This window comes from Sus scrofa, chromosome 8 (assembly GCF_054392235.1).
Source record: "Sus scrofa isolate SSC_HxYL_T2T_F1_AM1 chromosome 8, Sscrofa_HxYL_maternal_Yorkshire_Landrace_v2.0, whole genome shotgun sequence".
NCBI lineage: Eukaryota > Metazoa > Chordata > Mammalia > Artiodactyla > Suidae > Sus > Sus scrofa.
Genome location: NC_139390.1, coordinates 30,939,777 through 30,962,013, shown reverse-complemented (window position 1 = coordinate 30,962,013; position 22,237 = coordinate 30,939,777). Strand labels below are relative to the sequence as shown.

The window sequence follows — 22,237 nt, the reverse complement described above, 5'->3', positions numbered from 1 at the left end:
TTCATCTCTGTCCCACTCCCTTTACATTATTATCGATACAAATTATATTATACATTGTTTCCTTTTATACAGAAATGATTATTGTTTTATGCATTTGTCTTCAAAATCATTTTTTAAAAGGAGGTAGAAATCACAAATTCAGTAATGCTGATTTTATATTTACCTATGTAGTTACTTTTGGGGGGTGATGGAGGGCATGTGGAATTTCCTGGGCCAAGGATCAAACCCTGGCCACAGCAGTGACAACACCAGATCCTTAACTTGCTAAGCCGCCAGAAGATTCCCCTATGTAGATACCTTTACCATAGTTCTTTATTTCTTCAAGTTACTGTGTAGTTTTCTTTCATTTCAGCTTGAAGGACTGAGTTTAGTATTTCTTGTAAGACAGGTCTATTACAAACAAATTCCATAAACCTAATGCTAAATTTCCCCCTTGCAATAGTCTCTTAAAAACATTTGCATAGAGTGTAGGCACAGAGGTATACATAGATTATCAGCAAATGATTTTTCTCTCTTATTGGAGGAAAACAGTAATTTCCATGGTTATTGCCTCAGAATCGTTTTGGAAACTTATTAATAAGCTTTGAACCTAGATTTGTCAATTTAAGTTCTCCAAATGATTCTAATGTCCATCCTGCTTTGAGATTCACTTTTACTTAGAAATTCAGGTATCACTTTCAAGTACTTCAAGTATTAAATGAGTGTACAATAACAAGTGGAAAACAAAAATGCTTTTAGTTGTGACAGTTTAGCTAAATGACTAGTTACCATGCACACCAGCTTCATAGCATGTGAAATTCAGAGTTATGTCATAGTAGAATTACATACAAACCATAGATCTCCCGTATAGCTTGTCAGTAGTCAAAATGGCAAGACCCTGCTATATGCTGGCTTGCTTTTCATTGCTGGACAATAATGCATGTGATATCATCTAAATATTTATTAAATACCTATAGAATGAATCTTTATGTGCTTCATGAAACTGTCAGCTTTTCTCATATTAAGCTACATTTTCAATTTTGCTGTTTGTGATATAACATTCTATTTGAATTGAATATCATTAGCAGGATATTTCTGTTAATTAGAGCTTTCTCTGTATTTTATTCTTATTTTATTTTACTCAGACAGTAGAACTTCCCAATAAACTATTTAATCCATTCAGCAAAAGCACTTACTATTAGTCTCTTTACTAAGTGAATATGTTTACCATTTAGGTGCCTATGGTTCATGCTTGAAGTTTTAATGACAAAGAATGAAAATAATAGCCATGCCTTTATGAAGAAGATGGCAGAAAACATCAAGCTAACAAAAGATGCCCAGTCTCCAGATGAATCCAAGACAAATGAAGTAAGATGTGTGCTGGCCAGTGGGTATTAAGATTTTACAGGAGAACTTATTATGACCCTTGTCCCACTTGTTTTTCCCAAATATTATGTAATATAAATAGATTACAGAATATTTATTAAAAAATACACTTATCGTCACTTTTTATTTTATTTCATTAAAAATGAAATCTGTTATTTGAAGAAAGTTTATTGCTTTTGAAGAAGATATTAAAACCTCTACAGAGGACAGATGTGAGAACTAATAAAATTTATAACTCTGCTCTCTTAAGAACTTTTAGTTGGGAGTTCCCATCATGGCGCAGTGGTTAACGAACCTGACTAGGAACCATGAGGTTGCGGGTTCAGTCCCTCCCCTTGCTCAGTGGGTTAACAATCCGGTGTTGCCGTGAGCTGTGGTGTAGGTTGCAGACGCGGCTCGGATCCAGCATTGCTGTGGCTCTGGCGTAGGCCGGTGGCTGCAGCTCCGATTCAACCCCTAGCCTGGGAACCTCCATATGCCGCAGGAGCAGCCCAAGAAATAGAAAAAAAAAAGACAAAAAAAAAAAAATTTTTAGTTACAAGATACAGACAAGTAGATATTCTTTTTAACGTCTTGTTTAGTTTGTTGTTTTTAGTGCATACTTGGCATTCATGTTAAGATGAAGGGGATTTTTGTTGTTGTTTATTGGGACGTTGCTGAAGAAATGCCAAATACAGACCGAAATGCTCAATGAGTTAATAATAACCGTGTATTATTCTTTTGATTCCATTTTATATATTGCGTAGAACTGGTATTAATGGTTATTTTGCACCACTGAAAGTTATATATGATTTTTTTTCCTCCCTAGAAACTTTATACAGTATGTGATGTGGCCCTGTGTGTTATAAATAGTAAAAGTGCTTTGTGCAATGCAGATTCACCAAAGGATCCAGTCCTTCCAATGAAATTTTTTACCCAACCTGAAAAGGTAATTTTTTTCCCTTCATTTTTCTACCTTATTAAACTGATTTAAATTTGTTACCATCAACCCTACTGGCAAATCCTGATTACAGAGTTAAAAAAAAAAAAACCTCTGAGCGTTTATCCAGAAATGGGAGATTGTGGAGTTCCCGCTATGGCATGGTAGGTTAATGATCTGATGTTGTCTCTGTGGTTGTGCCAGTTTAATCCCCAGCTCAGCACAGTGGGTTAAGGATCCAGCTGTGGTGTACGTCTCAGCTGCAGCTCACATTTGATCCCTGGCCCAGGAACTTCCATATGCCAAATGCCATGGGTACTCCCAAAACAGGGGAAAAAAAAAAGGAAAGAAGTGGGATCTTGTCTTCCTAAGTTTGAAAAATATCATTCTTACCAAGTGGAGAATACAAATCAAGCTTGGTAGTGGTCTTCCTATGTGAGCTCTTCCTTCTGGATATTTCTAGTATGTAAGAGTAATTTCTTAAATTGTTTCCCTCTCTCTCTCTCTCTCTTTTTCTTTTTTTTAGGGCTGCACCCATTATATATGGAAGTTCCCAGGCTGAGGGTTGAATTGGAGCTGCAGCTGCCGGCTTATGCCACAGCCACAGCAACGCCAGATCCGAGACTTGTCTGCATAACTCATGACAATGCCAATTCCTTAACCAGGGATCAAACTCACATCATCATGGATGCTGCTGAGTACAGGAACTCCTCATCTCATTTTATTAAAACACTGTTAGTACGTTTTCGGAGAACAAGTAAACAAAACTTTTGGTACAGTGTCAATATATATATACATCTATATATGAAATAAAATGTTTGAATGGACTTGGTCTTGGCATTTGACAGACCTGGATTCTCATCAGCCACTTTGTTTGTTTGTTTGTTTGTTTTAAGGGCCACACATGGCATATGGAAGTTCCCAGGCCAGGAGTCAAATCCAAAGCTGCAGCTGCTGACCTACACACAGTTCACAGCAATGCAGGATCCTTGACCCACTGAGCAAGGCCAGGGATCGAGCCTGCATCCTTATGGAGACTAGTCGTGTTCATTACCGCTGAGCCACAACAGGAACTCCCTAATCAATCACTTCTAATTTGAGGTACTTTATGCAGATTAACTCTTCTAAACCTCAATTTCTTCACCTCTAAAATGCAGATGATAATAATACCTATGAACAATGATTAATATGTAGGTTTCTAAAAGTTTGTCATAAAGTAGCATTCATATATGGTATTAATAATACATAGTACATTTATTCTGCTGTCAACAAAGTTTTCCATGTAAGTAAATTTTCCAGCTAATTAATGCTTTTTAAGTTTTTTCAGCTCATTTAGATTAAAAAACTTTTATAAAAAATAATGTCTTAGAGTTCCCTTGTGGTACAGCAGGTTAAGGATCTCGCGTGTCACTGCAGCCACTTGGGTCACTACTGCCATTTGGGTCACTACTATGCACTACTATGGTGCAGATTCAATCCCTGGCGTGGGAACTTCTACATGTTCTGGGTGCAGCCCTGCCCCCCCCCCAAAAGTAATGTCTTTTATTTATTTTCTACTTAACGGTGGCATTTTAAAGCTTGTTTTAACTTTTAGAAAACAAAACTAATTAACTGGAAAAAAAATAGCAGTTAAAAATTTCAACCAAATTTTAGTCAGATTTTCTTTAATGATTTAGTTTTCAGACTTTACTGTTTCTGGGTTTTGGTAGCAATAATAAGAATTGCAAAGTTATTTGCCCTCTAATTAATGTACTAGTTCTTATAAATATTACTAAATAAGTTTTTTAATTTAAATTTACTTGAATGGTACCTCAGGACTTCCTGACTGGAATATACCCAAATAGAATGTTCATACAATAGTAATCCCATCCTTAAGAATTTAAATTGCTGTTTGTCACTATATCTAATTCAAGTTGTTTTTTGTTTTGATATGAAACTTAGTTTCTAGCCTTCTAAATAGTAATTTAGGTTTTTTCTGTTTTCAATGAGCAGTTTTCCTCATTTCTTTTTCTAGTATATTGTTTTTAATATGGTTAAGTTCAAACACTAGGCATATTAAGATAGAGAGTGCGGTGTGGCTGTAGTATATCTTCATAAATAAAATGAATGAACTTTAGTGCTCAGGCTTTGTAACATTTATTTTAGCCACATGAAAGCCTTTATTGGGGGAAAAAAAGAGAAAGATAGTTTTTGCCTGGAACACATGCCAAAAGTGTGATTTTTATAGGCATATTTGAGCACTCTGTTATTTTCTGTGACATTAGTGTGATGGTAAACTTAAAAGAAAATATAAGGTTTTTCAGTGCGATTACCTAAAAATTAACAAAATTCTGTGGAGTTCCCTGGTAGCCTAGCAGTTAAGGATCCGGCGCTGTCAGTCAGCAGCTTGGGTCGCTGCTGTGGGATGGGTTCAATCTCTGGCCTGGAAACTTCTGCATGCTGTGGGCACTACCAGAAAAATTCCAGATTGTGGTTAAGTTGTTTTGTTTCTGTGACACCCCTATAGTTTACTTGTGTGCTATTCTGAGGATAACAGAGGTACCACAGGATCAACTTTGAACTCTTAAGTTTTTTATAGATATAACTTTGAAGAAAGTTCCATTAATGTGCACATCTGGTTTAATTCATGTATTAGTATCACTGTTGCCAAAGAATATTATAACTGACTTTATGATTTTTTTTTTTTTTTTGGGGGGGGGGTCTTTTTAGGACCATGCCCATGGCAGATGGAAGTTCCCAGGCTAGGGGTCGAATTGGAGCTACAGCTGCTGACCTGCACCACAGCTCATGGCAACGCTGGATCCTTAACCAACTGAGCAAGGCCAGGAATCGAACCTGCGTCCTCATGGATGCCAGTCAGATTCATTTCTGCTGAGCCATGATGGGAACTCCTGACTTAATTAGATTTTGATGATTTGACCTTTTTGATTTGGACAGTCTAGTTATTTAATTAAAAGTAACAAAAATTTTTTTTTTCAGTGAGGATAATTTAGAGATCCATTGTGGAGTTCTCTGAGTGAATATTAAGTGCCTGATATATTTTGGGTGTTTTGGGAGTCCCAAAGAGGTAATTTTATAGTAGAGTGGAGAAGAACATAATTCATTGAATAAACTAGAGACCATTTGCCTTGAACTGTGTGAACAAATAGAAGTATGTTTTATTTTAAATGTGACTTAAGTAATTTATCTCTGACATTTGATTAAGACTTATGTATCATTGATTTAATTTTAAAACTAGACCTATGGTATGTTTCATGGAATGTGCTTTATTTGATGATTTCATATGTTTCTTAGCACAAATGAAATTATTAATGTAAGGCACATTGCCTGAAAAGCTTTAAATGGATTATAAAAATACCCATGTTCATGTTGGTTTTTTGTTTTTTTTTTTTTTTAAATAGGACTTCTGTAATGACAAGAGTTATATTTCAGAAGAAACAAGAGTACTTCTATTAACAGGAAAGGTATTATGTACTAGATAATTTGGGGATCTTTATGTCATGTACATATTACTTCTGCTAGTCTTAGAAATAACCTTTAAATGTCCATCAGATTTTATAGTTCCTCATTTTCAAGGATCATGTTATAGGTTGTAGTATCCAGAGCATTTGTTCTCTGATGCTTTTTTCTGCCATCAACCACTTCTGAATTTCAACCTTGTGTTCTCATCAGTGCTGATAGGCTTCAAGTTATTTGATTTTTTATTTTGATTTTTTTATTATCTTTTTCATTATAGCTGGTTTACAGTGTTCTGTCAGTTTTCTACTGTACAGCATGGTGACTCAGTTACACATACAAGTATACAATCTTTTTTCTCACACCATGCTCCATCATAAATGACTAGACACAGCTCCCAGTGCTATACAGCAGGATCTCATTGCCTACCCATTCCAAAGGAAGCCACAAAGCAGATTTCCCTAAAACATGGTACAGTAAATTTAGATCTATAAGGTAAAGAAGAAAATTAAGTTTAAAGTATTGATAAGTTCCTGTTGTGGCGCATCGGAAATGAATCCGACTAGGAACCGTGAGGTTGCCGGTTCGATCCCTGGCCTCACTCAGTGGGTTAAGAATCTGACATTGCCATGAGCTGTCGTGTAGGTGGCACATGCCGCTTGGATCTCATGCTGCTGTGGCTGTGGCTATAGATAGACCAGCAGCGGTAGCCCCAATTTGACCCTTAGCCTGGAAACCTCCATATGCCAAGGGTATGGACAAAAAATAATAATGTTAGACAAGTTATGTTCCATAAATATGGCACGTAAAAGAGCAAAAGGAAATTTTTAATTTTTGATAAAGTGTCTAAACTGTAGTTTATCAGTATTTTATTATGTCTTATTTAATATGTATTTCATTGTGTTTTAGGGGCACTTTTTATTTTGATTAAGCAAGAAGGAATAATTAAATATTGCTTATGTATTATTAAGTAGAGGTAATGCTTTTGACTTGTAATTACGTTCAGACACAGTTTTACAGAATTATCATTTCTAATAAATTCAGGATTTAACTTTCCAAAGTAGCAATTCTTGGGTTAAGCAAAGTATATTCCTTACATGTGTCTAAACTTACATGTATTCCTTTCAGTAAGGTATAAAATAACATATGAATGTGTAATTTTTAGCCAAAACCTGCTGGAGTACTGGGTGCAGTAAACAAGCCTTTATCAGCAACGGGAAGGAAACCATATGTTAGAAGCACTGGAGCTGAGACTGGAGGCAATATTAATGTAAATTCAGAGCTAAACCCTTCAACCGGAAATCGATCAAGGCAATTAATATTTTCTCTAATTGTTTTTGGTATTATCATACACTATTTGGTTCATCTTTCAGTTTCTTTTCTTAAAGCACGTTACAAAAATAGACTTTAGGAAACATTGGTACAAAACAAAAATGTTGAATTTTACTATATTTAATGATGGAAATTGAGAGTATACTACTCATTTTGAAACCATATAGCATTCTAGGTATATAGAAAACTTAAATGAAAAAAATAAGAGGAAGAGTTCCCATAGTGGCTCAGTGGTTAACGAATCCAACTAGGAACCATGAGGTTGTGGGTTCGATCCCTGACCTTGCTCAGTGGGTTAAGGATCTGGCGTTGCCATGAGCTGTGGTGTAGGTTGCAGAGGTAGCTCGGATCCTGCATTGCTGTGGCTCTGGTGTAGGCGGCTACAGCTCTGATTTGACCCCTAGCCTGGGAACCTCCATATGCTGCAGGAGCGGCCCAAGAAATGGCAAAAGGACAATAAAAATAAAAATAAGAGGAGTTCCAGTTGTGGCACAGCAGAAATGAATCCGACTAGGAACCATGAGGTTGTGGGTTCAATCTCTGGCCGCGCTCAGTGGGTTAGGGATCCAGTGTTGCCGTGAGCTGTGATGGAGGTCTCAGATATGGCATTGCTGTGGCTGTGGTGTAGGCCGGCAGCAACAGCTCCAATTAGACCTCTAGCCTGGGAACTTCCATATGCTGTGGGAGTGGCCCCAGAAAAGGCAAAAAAATAACCAAAAGAACCCGTAAGAGTTTGTAATATAACTAATTTATACATGGATACATATGGAAAGGTGACGTTTAACACTTAGGAAAACAGCTCTTCAAATTTATATGCTTTTAAAATTTTAACTAATTACATAAAATTTAGTAAATTAGTATAGCATGAGTAAAGATAACATTGTTAATAGCATTTTCCACTGATTAAAGATTCCATGTTTAACATATAAGTGTTGGAGTTCCTGTTGTGGCTCAGCAATAACAAACCCAACTAGTATCCATGAGGACTCAGGTTCAGTCCCTGGCCCCACTCAGAGGGTTAAGGATCCGGCATTGCTGTGAGCTGCCATGAGCTGTGGTATGGGTCACAGATGCAGCTTGGATCCCAAGTTGCTGTGGCTGTGGTGTAGGCCAGCAACTATAGCTCCAATTCAACACGTACCCTGGGAACTTCCATATGCCACAGGTACAGCCCTAAAAAAACCAAAAAAAATTAAGTGTTGTCTTAGCTACTGCGTAAAAATTTTCAACTGACCCTATTCTTAGAAACACTAAATATTGAGGCTTTTAAAGGTTTTCTTCTATTTCATGAAATTTTAAGAATAAATTCAACTGGTGGTGTTCTAAGCACATTTTTAGCAGATGAATCCAAAGATATTTTTTAAAATTAACATGGAACATGTGTGGTTTACATGGATGTTGGGGCTCAGTGGCCACCCCCATGACCTCTTGCAGCCCTCTCCCTTGCAGAGCTTTAACAATGTAGAACTGGAGAAAACTATACTCTCCTCTTATTCTACTGTATTTTTGTTCTGTTTTAGGGTTTCCCACCCCCAACAGATAGGCTTATGGAACAGTTATGTTTGTTTCTTGACAACTAGTTTTTCAGGTAGTTTTAGGCAGTCATTTCTGTGTTACATTAATAAGGTTAAATGGAAATCAATAACTTGATGTAATAGGAATAGTCTGTAACCACAGAAAATCTAAATCTTACTTCCCTTGACCAGGCTTCTAAATCAGCCTAAGCCTCTTGTTTCCTTAATGGTATAGTGAGAGAGTAAACTTTCTGTTCACGTGGTAAAATAAAGAAGCTTTGGTTATTTCTCTTCAGTAGGGAACAGAGTTCAGAGGCTGCAGAAACTGGAGTTAGTGAAAATGAAGAGAACCCAGTGAGAATTATTTCTGTCACACCTGTAAAGAATATTGACCCAGTAAAGAATAAGGTAAGTTTTAAAATTTAACAAGTGCATGTCTCTCATGGAGATTCTTAGTACAATTTCATGATAGGGCTAAGAAACCACAGTGGACACATTAATGTAGATACTACATACTACACGTGTTTATACCACCCTCTGCTACACTTACGGTGCTTCCACTCTCCAAAAATGATTCTCTGTCCACTTTCTCCATTTACCAGAGTTTATGGGGTCACCCATAATGGTATCTTCCCATACTACTTCCCCAAATAGCTTGAAAAAATAGGAACGGGTTTTTTTGGTTTTTGTTTTTACTTTTTAGGGCCACTTCTGCGGCATATGGAAGTTCCCAGGCCAGGGGTCAAATCGGAGTTACAGCTGCCGGCCTGCTACCTACACCACAGCTCATAGCAACGCCAGATCCTTAACCCACTGAGAGGGGCCAGGGATCGAACCTGTATCCTCATGGATCCTAGTTGGATTCATCAACCGCTGAGCCACAACGGTAATTCCCAAGATGATGTACCTTTTAACAGTGGCACCCAATACTCTTAACAATTGGGGGGGAGGATAGAAAGGAGTGTAACATTGGTAAGAGTAGGAGCACCATAAAAATTATTTCTCTTCCTATAGAATCATATTCTTGACATATTTATCTTTTTACTACCTCCCATAAATTTATGGTATTTATCAGATGTTTTAGGTATGTAAAACATAGGACTATATACAGTTATTCCACAGTGCTGAACTTTTCCTGTCCAAACTCATTATCTGAACTCAAGGATACATTTTCAAATCAGTCTCTCAGCAAAAAAAAAAAAAAAAAAATCAGTCTCTCACTGTCAAACTCTTGCTGTTTGCTCTCTGAACTTTAGTATGTCAGTAGATTGAGGTAACAGGAAACCTCTCACTGTCAAAACTCTGGAATTCATGAACCAATAGATTTGAATATTGTTAGATCCCTATATAGAATTCAATATTTGATGTAAATATACTTAGATGCAGAAATGCATATTTCCCCAGACACTTAGTTAAACATACTTATGACATGTAATAAGAGATGGTACAGGGAGGGAGTTCCCTGATGGCCCAGGAGTTAAGTATCTGGCATTGTCACTGCTGTGGCTCAGGTCCAGTCCCATGCCATGGGTGGGCCCAAAACAGATATAAACACAGAGGTGTTCAGGGATACAGATGTTTATCTACTACATACAGCTATCTGTAACCTTTCCAGCCTCTGCTGAAAAATTGTATAGAAATTGGACATTTAAGTTCTAATTTCCGAGAGGCCAAAATGTTACTTTGATTGATCTATAATATTGTATTGTGCCAAACCCTTATTTTTATTCTCTGTAGCCTGAAGAAACAGGGGTTATATTTTGGTTTTAAAAAAAAAATTAAAAGCCTGTTAGCTTCCAAGTCAGGTCTCCCATAAGTTGATACGATCATTTCTTTCCAAGGTCTGGTCCCCAGTCTTGTAGGCTCAGAACACTATCTTATTCTTATACTAAAAGTACATAAAAGTCCACGGGAGTGTTGCTTGCTAACTACTTTCTCAAAGAGGTTGATACATAAACTAATATGCATATAAAGATTATCCAGCAAACTGAATATGCGTATTTATAAATCAGAATATTTTCTCCTATTATTTACTGTAAGGGAAATCAGACTGTAATATGAACGATGAACAAGGAAAGTAGTTAAAAGAAGAAATAAGACATAATACATTCCAGTTCCTTTTGTGGCTCAGCGGATTAAGAACCCAGGATGGTGTCCTTGAGGATGCGGGTTCGATACCTGGCCTCGCTCAGTGGGTTAAGGATCTGGCTCTGCCATAAGCTACAGTATAGGTCTCAGATGAAGCTTGGATCCCACGTTGCTGTGCCTGTGACTGTGGCATAGGCCAGCAGGTGCAGCCCTAAAAAGAAGAAGGAAAAAAAAGATATGTACATTCCATGGATGCAGGCAAGCAATACTGCCAATGTTGTCCTTCAGGAGTCTTCTTTTTCTTTGTACTAGTAGCTGACAGCTGGCAACTTTCCTCTTCATTTGGCTTTTGCATGAGTTCTTTATACATAGGTACATGTACATAATGTTCATAAATATTATGCATGATTTTTTTCTTTTTCTTTTTTTTTTTTTTTTTTTTTTTTTTTTTTGCATTTTAGGGCCACACCCATGGCATATGGTATTTCCCAGGCTAGGGGTCGAATCGGAGCTACAGCTGCTGGCCTACACCATAGCCAGCAATGCAGGATCTAAGCCACATCTGTGACCTACACCACAGGTCACGGCAATGCTGAATCCCCAACCCACTGAGTGAGGCCAGAGATTGAACCCTCATCCTCATGGATACTAGTTGGATATGTTTCCGCTGAGCAAAAATGGGAACTTCCTATGCATGATTTTTAATAGTCTTTTTTTCCCTTTTAAACAGTCTTATCTCTGTGTTTGCTTTTTTCTCTACAATGTTATTTTCATGTATGTATACATATAAATATTTTCTTTCTCCCTTTTTTGCCACTGCAAACAATGTTGCATTAAATTTTCTTTTTTTCTTTTTGACTGCTCCTGTGGCATGTGGGAGTTCCTGGCCCAGGTATCAAACCCATACATAGCAGCTACCCAGGCTGCTACAGCAACACACCCTATCCTTAACCAGCTGTGCCACAGAGGAATTCCTAAATACTCTTTACAAACACATTTACTGGTGATTTTACTTCTGGGGGCTAAGTTCTAGCAGTGGGATTGCTGGATCAAAGAGTAAATGTATTAAGAGATTTTACATTTTCCCACATTGCTTTCTTGAAAAGTTAGAATACTTGACATTTCTATCAGCAGGGTACTTTTTTCTATACATACCCACCAACAAAAGGTTTTACCTTTCTTTTGAATTTTTTTTCAGTTTAAAGTATCAAAACTAAGAGTTCCTGCTGTGGCGCAGTGGGTTAAGAATCTGACTGTGGCAGCTTGGTCGCTGCAAAGGTTCGGGTTCAATCCCTGGCCCGGCACAATGGGTTAAAGGATCCGGCATTGCCACAGCTGTGCCTTAGATTCAGTCGCTGGCTTGGGGACTTCCGTATGCCACAGGTGCAACCATGAATTTTTTTTTTTAATTTTTTTTTTAAAGGATTGAAATTAATGCCCCACTATTGTTTTAATTTTTATTTCTCTGACTACCAGTATTTTGGTTGACCCAACTGGATGTGCTCAGTTTAATATTTGCCCATTTTAATTTTTTTCAAGTTTATTTTTTTATTAAAGTATAAATTGATATGCATTGTTGTGCCACCTTCTGCTCTACAGGAAAGTGACTCAGTTATGTACATATATACATTTTTTTTATATTCTTTTCCATCATGGTCTATCATTAAGAGATTGAATGTAGTTCCCTATGCTATTCAGTAGGTCCTGTTTGCTTTTCTGTTCTAAATGTAAGTTTCTATCTACTAACCCCAACTTCCCAGTCCATCCCAATTCCCCCTCCCCCTCCTCCACCATGGCAACCACAAGTCTTTTCTCTGGGTCTGTGAGTGAGTCTGTTTCTGTTTTGTAGATAGGTTCATTTGTACCATATTTTCGATTCCACGTATAAGTGATATCATATGGTATTTGTCTTTGTCTTTTTGATTTACTTCACTTAGTATAATAATCTCTAGTTGCATCCTTGTTGCTGCAAGTGGCATTATTTGATTCTTTTTAATGGCTGAGTGGTATTCCTTTGTATATATGTACTGTATCTTCTTACTCTATTCATCTGTTGATTTAGGTTGTTTCCATGTCTTGGCCCCAGTGAACTAGGGGTGCATGTATCTTTTTGAATTGTAGTTTTGTCAAGATACATGCCCAGGAATGGGATTGCTGGGTCATATGGTAGTTCTGTATTTAGTTTCCTGGGGAGCTTCCTTACTGTTTTTCATGGTGGTTGTACCAATTTACGTTCTTACCAACAGTCTAGAGGGCTCCCTTTTTCTTTACACCATTTCCAGCATTTGTTGTTTGTAGACTTATTAATGACAGCCATTCTGACTGTATGAAATAGTACCTCGTTGTAGTTTCAATTTACATTTCTCTAATTATTAGCGATGTTGAGCATTTTTTCATGTGCCTACTGGCCATCTCTATGTCTTGGGAGAAATGTCTGTTTAGGTCTTCTGCACATTTTTTGATTAGGTTGTTTGTTGTTGTTGCTGAATTGTGTGAATTTTTCATATATTTTTGAGATTAAGCCCTTTGTAGTTGCATCTTTTGCAACTGTCTTCTCCCATTTCATAGGAGGTCTTTTTTTTCCCCCTTTTTTTATCATTTCCTTTGCTGTGCAAAAGCTTCTAAGTTTGATTAGGTCCCATTTTTTAAATTTTTTTTTAAATTTCTATTGCCTTGAGAGACTGACCTAATAAAACATTTGTTAGAGTTCCCGTTGTGGCTCAGCAAAAGTGAATCTGACTAGCATCCATGAGGCCACAGGTTCAAATCCCTGGCCTTGCTCAGTGGGTTGAGGATCCAGCATTGCCATGAGCTGTGGTGTAGGCTGGCAGCTGCAGCTCCAATTCGACCCCTAGCCTGGAAACTTCCGTATGTCGCAGGTGCAGCTGTAAAAAGACCCCCCAAAAAATTGTTTGTTTGTTTAGTTGGTTTTTGTATTTTTGCAGTATCAGATAAGATTTCTTGTTTTGTTTATTTGGGTCCCCCCCCCTTTTTTTTTCTTTTTGTCTTTTTAGTGCTGCACTGCAGCATATGGAGGTTCTCAGACTAGGCATCCAACCAGAACTGTAGCCACCAGCCTACGTCACAGCAACGCCAGATCCGAGCCACGTCTGCAACCTACACCACAGCTCAGGGCAACACCAGATCCTTAACCCACTGAGGGAGGCCAGGGATCGAACCTACATCCTCCTGGATGATAGTCAGGTTCGCTAACTGCTGAGCCACGACAGGAACTCTACTCTCCCCATTTTTTTTTTTTTTTTTTTTTTTTTGCCTTTTTTCCTTTTTGCCTTTTCTTGAGCCACTCCCGCGGCATATGGAGGTTCCCAGGCTAGGGGTTGAATCGGAGCTGTAGCCGCCAGCCTACACCAGAGCCACAGCAACTCGGTATCCAAGCCAGCAGCGCTATATCCTTAACCCACTGAGCAAGGCCAGGGATCAAACTCGCAACCTCATGGTTCCTAGTCAGATTTGTTAACCACTGCGCCACGACAGGAACTCTGTACTCCCCATTTTTAAATTAGCTTTTTCTTTTCTAATTTAGCTTCTGATGCTATAGTAGTTTTATGTTCCTGTTAATATTCCTGCTCCCTTCCAATCTAGTCCCCAAATATAGCAGCCAAGTTGATCTTTTTAAAGTATAATTTGGATTATGTTTGTCCTCTATTTAAAGTCCTTCAGTGACTTTTATTAGAATAGAATTAAATTTCTTAAATGTCCCACAAGGCCTTAATGATATCATCCATGCCTGCTTCTCCTACTTTATCCCACTCGCCCATCATTCCGGGTTCCTTAAATCTTCCACGCTGTCTTTCTTCAGGTATTTTATGCTGCCTCTTCCCCATCTGTGTAGAATATTTCACATTTCATGTGCTATGTTCTGCTTTGATATTGTTTAATTAGTATTCCCCAAAAGAACCAATAAGAAATTGGTGTTTCCTGATTTTTTTTTTTTTCCTGAATGCCCTTTTCTTTAATCTCTTAGCATTTAGGGTAATCTATACTTAAATGTTTGTTTTTAAAAATAAGTCACTATGGGAGTTCCCATCATGGCTCAGTGGTTAACGAATCCGACTAGGAACCATGAGGTTGCGAGTTTGATCCCTGGCCTTGCTCAGTGGGTTAAGAATCCAGCATTGCTGTGAGCTGTGGTGTAGGTTGCAGATGCGGCTCGGATCCTGCGTTGCTGTGGCTCTGGCGTAGGCCGGTGGCTACAGCTCCGATTCGACCCCTAGCCTGGGAACCTCCATATGCCATGGGAGTGGCCCTAGAAAAGGCAATAAATAAATAAATAAAAAGATAAAAGACAAAAAAAAAGTCACTATGCTAATCTCTTTGAGGACAGGAGTAGTATTAGTTTTATTCTTCAATCTGCCCAGCAGCCACTGCATCTAATAGGTATTCACTTGAGTGAATGGTTTCTTTTTCACGTTTAACCATAGTCACTTTTTTTGTTTTTTCTTTTCCTTTTTCGACTGCTTCCCTGGCATACGGAAGTTCCTAAGCCAGGGATTGAATGTGAGCCGCAGCCGCAGCCTACGCCACAGGTGCAGCAATGCCAGATTCTTAACCCACTGCAAGGGCCAGGGATTGAACCCATGCTACCGCAGATGCAATGTTGGATCCAAAAGCTTCTGTGCCACAGTGGAAACTCCCACTTTTAGTCATCTTTATTAACCCATGTTTTGCCCAGGAATTACTGTCTTTCTCCAGGGTGACCTTTGCATATTTCTTCTTTGATCTATTTTGTATCATCTAAGTAAATTTTCTTGAAACATGAAAAATTTATATGTGTTTCATTCTGAAAACATTTTCTGGGGAAATGAAAATTAATTAATTAAAAAGATATAGCCTAATTTTTTAGTGTTGCTTTTTTTCCCTTTAATCAATTAAAATTATAATTGATTCCACAATATCTTCCACATAAAGATTACTTTTTGGAGTTCCCTTGTGGTGCAGAGGGTTAAGGATCTGGCATTATCACTGCAGTGGCTCAGATTGTTGCTATGGCTCAGGTTCGATCCCTATCCTGGGAACTTCTACATGCCATAGGCACAGCCAAAAAAAGATTACTTTCATTCTGAAAACTATTTTTTTCCTAACGTCCATTATGTCTGTTACATTAAAATGGGATATTATTACTTTGAACATTTTAGATGACTTTATATATAAAATATATACGCCAAACTAGAGAAAAAAAGAAAATGTTCAGAAAGAAGTAGAAGGTTATTGATTGATGCAGGAAGAAGAGAAAAGTTTGAATGAATGAGTGGAGTAAGGTATTAAGATCTTTATGTCATAGAACTACTACAGTTATTTTAGTTAGATGCATCATAGTGAAAACTTCCTCCCCTCTTTTGAAAAGTGATACATTGAGTGCATGGTATCAAAAAAAGGACCTTTTCATTTAAAATGGGTATGCAAGCAAAATTGGGTAGGTTTTCTCCTGTAATATTTGTGCCTATATATTTTAATGAGCATTTATTGAGTATACAGTATATGCCAAGCACTTTGGGCACCATGTTTAGCTCTTACCCTCAAGGAGTTTATATTCTTCATAGTATGAAAGCATTTAACTTGAAGTCCTGGGATCCCAGTCCTTTAAATACTTTCAGAATGCTTCTTTCTAGTACAGTTCAGTGATATTTAAGGAATTTATGTTCATAGAATTATTTTTTGCTCTTTTAGGAGATTAATTCTGATCAGGCTGCCCAGGGCAACATCAGCAGTGACCGAGGAAAAAAAAGAACTGTAACAGCAGCTGGTGCAGAGAATATCCAACAAAAAACAGATGAAAAAGTAGATGAATCAGGACCACCTGCCCCTTCAAAACCCAGGAGAGGACGTCGACCCAAGTCTGAATCTCAGGGCAATGCAACCAAAAATGATGATATAAATAAACCTCTTAGCAAGGGAAGAAAGAGAGCCGCAGTCAGTCAGGAAAGCCCTGGAGGTTTGGAGACAGGTAATGCCAAAGCACCCAAACTGCAAGACGTAGCCAAAAAGGCAGCACCAGCAGAGAGACAAATTGACCTACAAAGGTAACATACACCATTCTTTCTGAACTTTGAATTTAGACATTTTTATTCCTAGTTGCCAGTCACCCCCAAATACCTAGGCATTTGGGAATGAAAACAGCCCTTGATTTTCCTGAGTAAGTTATGGTGGTATTTGTTTTTATCTCATACCCTTCAGGACAACAATTTGAAGAGAGATCTCTTTTTTCTTTGGTTAATTTTTAATTAGGATATGGTATCTTGATATTTCTATTTATCAGCAAGGATAATATGTTTTGCTTGGTGTACATTACATAATTGCATGGGATTTACTAAATACAAAGGCTACCTTTTGGATACAGAGGTCCCAGAATGGAAGAAGATAGGCATCATGAGACATGAATAAGTATATCCTGCTCTTTAATTCCACTTTTACCATTAGGTTTAATATCAGTCAATAGCTTACCTCCCCTCAACCCTCCCCAATGGGAATAACCTCACAGCTGCTTATTTTTTGCCATGTTTGGGCTGGGATTTCAGCCTTTTCCATACTGTAACAGTGGCACCCCAACTGGAGACTAGAAGTTGGCACCTTCCATTCTTGACCTACGGTTAGAGCTTAGCCCCACGCCCCTTCTTTTTCCTTGTAGAAAATACCTGATTCATCTCCCCCTGAATTATTTTGTAAGATTCTGAGTTCCTTCTGGAAAAGAGCCAGCTCTGATCATATAAGGATGCCCCCACTATTCTGCCTCAGTATTTTTATAAAGTAGTATTGCTAAGGCACATGTGTTTGTAAGTACATTTTTTTTAATTACTGTTTATGAAATTCTGATTCTCTTGGGGCAGCTGAATTGTTTTATTTTAAATGTGTCTGGGTACCTTTTGCAACATTTCATGGCAGCTAATCTAGGCCCAAACTGGAATAGGTAATGAATATTTCTTCTATTTACTCCCTTCTATTTTTATGGACTAAAAATATAGTAAGGAAAACCAGTATTGAAGGTAAATTTGTTATTTTTCTCCTAAAACCTGGGCCTTTGATGTGGAACATCATATTTAACCTTGGTCACCTTTTCTTCATTGGTAAGACAGTATGATCAGACTGTTCTAAGAAATAAAAAGATCATTAAATATAAAGCATTCAACAAAGTGCCTAGCACAGAATATTTACGTTGTTTTAACCATTGTTTTGAATTCTAGTTGCTATACCCCTTAATATACTTTCGTTATACAAAAGCAGAACAGCTTCAGTGGAGATTGCCAGAATTCTCTAAAGGGCCTCTAGAATTCTAGCCATTGCTCACCCACATAAAACAGTATTGATTGTCACCCTAGGCCACCTGACCTTCTCTCTCATGAGCTGTCCTTTTGCCATCTAACAGAAATATGCAGGTACTTACTTAGACCCTGAAAACGTTTTCAGTAACAACCAGACTTTGCCTCTGAAATTGGGCATTGCAAAACCCATTGCTCTGCTTTTAGTTAAACCATATGGCTTACATGCCACAGACTGTTTTTGATTAAAAATGGCTTTGGGCCTTCGTAAAAATTTTTGGGCACCCCAAGGCAAGTGGAGTTCTGGGCCAGGAATCAAATGCAAGCCACAGTTGCCCTACACTGCAGCTATGGCAATGCCTGTTCCTTAACCCACTGTGTCAAGCCAGGGATCGAACCTGCATCCCTACGCTGTGGAGACACCACTGATCCCATTGCCCTACAGAGGGAACTTAAAAATATTAAAACAACTCTTTTAGGGGTGAAAAGACATCTTAGAAGTCTTAAGTATGCCATTTAGTAGAGCAGTGGGCAGTGTTTTATCCAAAATACAGATTTTTGATTTTTTTTTTTTTTGTCTTTCTAGGGCCACACCCACGGCATATGAAGGTTCCCAGGCTAGGGGTCTAATCAGAGCTACAGCTGCTGGCTTATGCCACAGCCACAGCAACACCAGATCCAAGGAAAATACAGAATTCTGATGGTTTTATATTCTCAGTGAATATAACTTAAGTACATTGTACTTCAACGGAATAGATCATTTTGCACACATATTTCAGAAATTTCTGATTGAATTGTTGACAACTAAATTCATGGCTAGCAAAAACATAGAAGTAAATTCTGAAACTTTTTCCCAAGCTTCTTTTGTCTTCTTCATTCTTTCCTGAATCTAATGCACAATTGTGCCTTAAATTCTAGCATTATGACTTTGGCCTTGAAACCTAACTTACTCCACAAACTGTATTACTCATGATATCCCCTTGCCTAGGATTGAATGCATTACAAGCACATCAGTATTGCTCCTTGTACCTCTTTTTTTTTTGGTCTTTTTGCCATTTCTTGGGCCGCTCCCGAGGCATATGGAGGTTCCCAGGCTAGGGGTCAAATTGGAGCTGTAGCTTCCAGCCCACACCAGAGCCACAGCAACTCGGGATCCGAGCCACATCTGCAACCTGCACCACAGCTCATGGCAATGCCGGATCCTTAACCCACTGAGCAAGTCCAGGGATGGAACCCGCAACCTCATGGTTCCTAGTCGGATTCGTTAACCACTGCGCCACGATGGGAACTCTTCTCATTTGTTCTTCTAACAAATACTCACGGATTGGAGTGCCAGCATTGGGCTAGGTGTATCCTAAATGGTAGGTTCTTGCCCTCAAAGGACATACTTCTCTAACTTGTCAATTCCAGAAGAGGGCAGAAAACTTTTACTTTCAGTCTATTGATTGAAACAAAAAACCTGAGCCACTGCAGTAACAATACCGGATCATTAGCCCACTGCAGCACAAGGGAACTTCCAAGTACTATTTTTTAAATTACTATATACTACAGTGAAATTCTGACACATGCTAAATATGGGTAAACCTTAAGGACATTATACTAAGTGAAATAAGCCAGTCACAGAAGGATAAATTCTATATGATTCGACTTACATGAGATACTGGAGTAGTCATATTAAATTCACAGGGACAGAACAAGGTGGTTGCTAGGGGCAGGGAGGAAGAAATAGGTGTTACTATTTAAAGGTTGTGGGGTTATCATTTAATGGTTACTGAACTGTGTACATAAAAGATTAAAATGGTAAATTTTATGTTACATATATTTTATTAAGTTTGTTTTTTGTTTTTTTTTGTTTTTTTTGCTATTTCTTGGACCGCTCCCGCGACATATGGAGGTTCCTAGGCTAGGGGTCCAATCGGAGCTGTAGCCACCGGCCTACGCCAGAGCCACAGCAACACGGGATCCAATATGTGTCTGCGACCTATACCACAGCTCACTGCAACGCCGGATTGTTAACCCACTGAGCAAGGGCAGGGATCGAACCCAAAACCTCATGGTTCCTAGTCGGATTCGTTAACCACTGCACCACGACGGGAACTCCTATTTTATTAAGTTTTAAAGCTTGCTCAAGGAGTTCCGGTCGTGGTGCAATGGTTACCGAATCCGACTAGGAACCATGAGGTTTTGGGTTCGATCCCTGCCCTTGCTCAGTGGGTTAACAATCCGGTGTTGCTGTGAGTTGTGATGTAGGTCGTAGATGCGGCTCGGATCCCGAGTTGCTGTGGCTCTGGCATAGGCTGGCGGCTACAGCTCCGATTTGACCCCTAGCCTGGGAACCTCCATATGCCTCAGAAGCGGCCCAAGAAATGGCAAAAAGACAAAAAAAAAAAAGTTCCAGTGGTGGGGCAGCTGTGAAAAACCTGACTAGTATCCAGGAGAACACAAGTTCAGTTCCTGGCTCCTGCTCAGTGGCTTAAGGATCCAGCATTTCCGAAAGCTAAAGCATAAGTCACAGATGCGGCTTGGATCCCATGTGGCTGTGGCTGTGGCTGTGGCAGCCAGCTGCAGCTCCACTTCTGCCCCCTGCCTGGGAACTTCCATGTGCTGCAGGTGCTACCCTTTAAAAAAAAAAAAAAAAAGAAAAAAAAATTGCTAAAAATTGGAGTTCCTGTTGTGGCTCAGCAGTAACAAACCCAACTAGTATCCATGAGGACTTGGGTTCAGTCCCTGGCCTTGCTCAGTGAGTTAAGGATCTGACATTGCTGTGAGCTGTGGTGTGTGTTGCAGACACGGCTCTGATCCAGAGTGGCTGTGGCTGTGGCACAGGCCTGCAGCTACAGCCCCGATTCAACCCCTAGCCTGAGAATTTCCCTATGCTGTAGTTGTGGCCCTAAAAAGAAAAAACAAAAGAAAAAAAATGCTGCATAAGGATAATAATGGCTAACTTTAATATAGTGTTTCATGAGCGAGGCTCAATTCTAAGCCCTTTGTTAAGCTATTAAATACTTAGAATATCTAAGTACTATCATTATCCCCAGTTTATAAAGAGGAGGAAATTCAGAAATGGAGCTTTTGATCCATTTACTTATATAAATATAGTGGAGACAGGATTAAAACCAGGCAACATCATTCTGCAATCTGTAACCATTATACTGTATTGTACTTTTAAAGTAAAATTAAGTCTTAATTCTGCAGGTACTATACATGCACATGAAAATAGTTTATCAGAAGATGCTTGGAAAATACTTGTTTGTATTTTTTTTCACATTTCTTTATTAAAGTAAAGTTGATTTACAATATTGTTTCAATTTTGAGTGACCCAGTCACATATATACATACTTCTTTTCTGCAAATTACCTTCCATCACGTTCTGTCCCAAGAGATTGAATATAGTTCTCTGTGCTATACAGTGGGACCTTATTGGTTATCTATTCTAAATATGAATTAATGCCACACTCCCAGTCCATGCCACTCCCTCCCCTCTCCCCCTTGACAACCACAGGTCTGTTCTCTATGTCTATATGTCTGTTTCTGTTTTATAGATACGTTCGTTTGTGCCATATTTTAGATTCCTCCTATAAGTGATGATATATGGTATTTGTCTCCTTGTGACTTATTTCACTTGGTGTAATAATCTCTGGTTGCATCCACAGTGCTGCAAATGGCATAATTTCATTCTTTTCTATGGCTTAATAGTACTGTATTTGTACTTGTTTTTTTTATTGTTTTTATTTTCCCAATACATTATTTTTTTTTCTGCTGTACAGCATGGTGACCCAGTTACACATACATGTATACATTCTTTTTTTCTCACATTATCATGTTCCATCATAAGTGACTAGACATAGTTCACAGTGCTACATAGCAGGATCTCATTGCTAATCCATTCCAAAGGCAGTAGTTTTCATCTATTAACCCCAAGCTCCCAATCCATCCCACTCCTTCCCCCTCCCCCTTGGCAACCACAAGTCTATTCTCCAAGTCCCTGATTTTCTTTTCTGTGGAAAGGTTCATTTGCGCCATATATTAGATTTCAGATATAAGTGATATCATATGGTATTTGTCTTTCTCTTTCTGACTTACTTCACTCAGGATGAGAGTCTCTAGTTCCATCCATGTTGCTGCAAATGGCATTCGTTTTTTCTTTTTTGTGGCTGAGTAGTATTCCATTGTATTTACATATACCACATCTTCCTAATTCAATCATCTGTTGATGGACATTTGGGTTGTTTCCTTGTCTTGACTATTGTGAATAGTGCTGCAATGAATATGTGAGTGCATGTGTCTTT

At 38.5% G+C, this 22,237-nt stretch overlaps 1 long non-coding RNA gene across 14 annotated transcripts in view; it reads left to right on the top strand.

Moving 5' to 3' along the window:
- LOC102159861 (sister chromatid cohesion protein PDS5 homolog A) overlaps window positions 1-22,237 on the top strand; it is a 145,383-nt gene that overhangs the window by 106,944 nt on the left and 16,202 nt on the right. For 6 of the 14 annotated variants that reach the window (XR_002346613.2, XR_002346609.2, XR_002346614.2 and 3 more), the window contains exons 27-32: window positions 1,215-1,347; window positions 2,174-2,293; window positions 5,686-5,748; window positions 6,906-7,051; window positions 8,886-8,994; window positions 16,363-16,715. This is a non-coding gene — a long non-coding RNA (sister chromatid cohesion protein PDS5 homolog A). Of the gene's footprint in view, window positions 1-1,214; window positions 1,348-2,173; window positions 2,294-5,685; window positions 5,749-6,905; window positions 7,052-8,882; window positions 9,016-9,313; window positions 9,340-16,362; window positions 17,838-22,237 lie in introns of those variants that run through there. The other 8 variants (XR_002346612.2, XR_002346606.2, XR_014812338.1 and 5 more) reach the window with 3 other exon arrangements.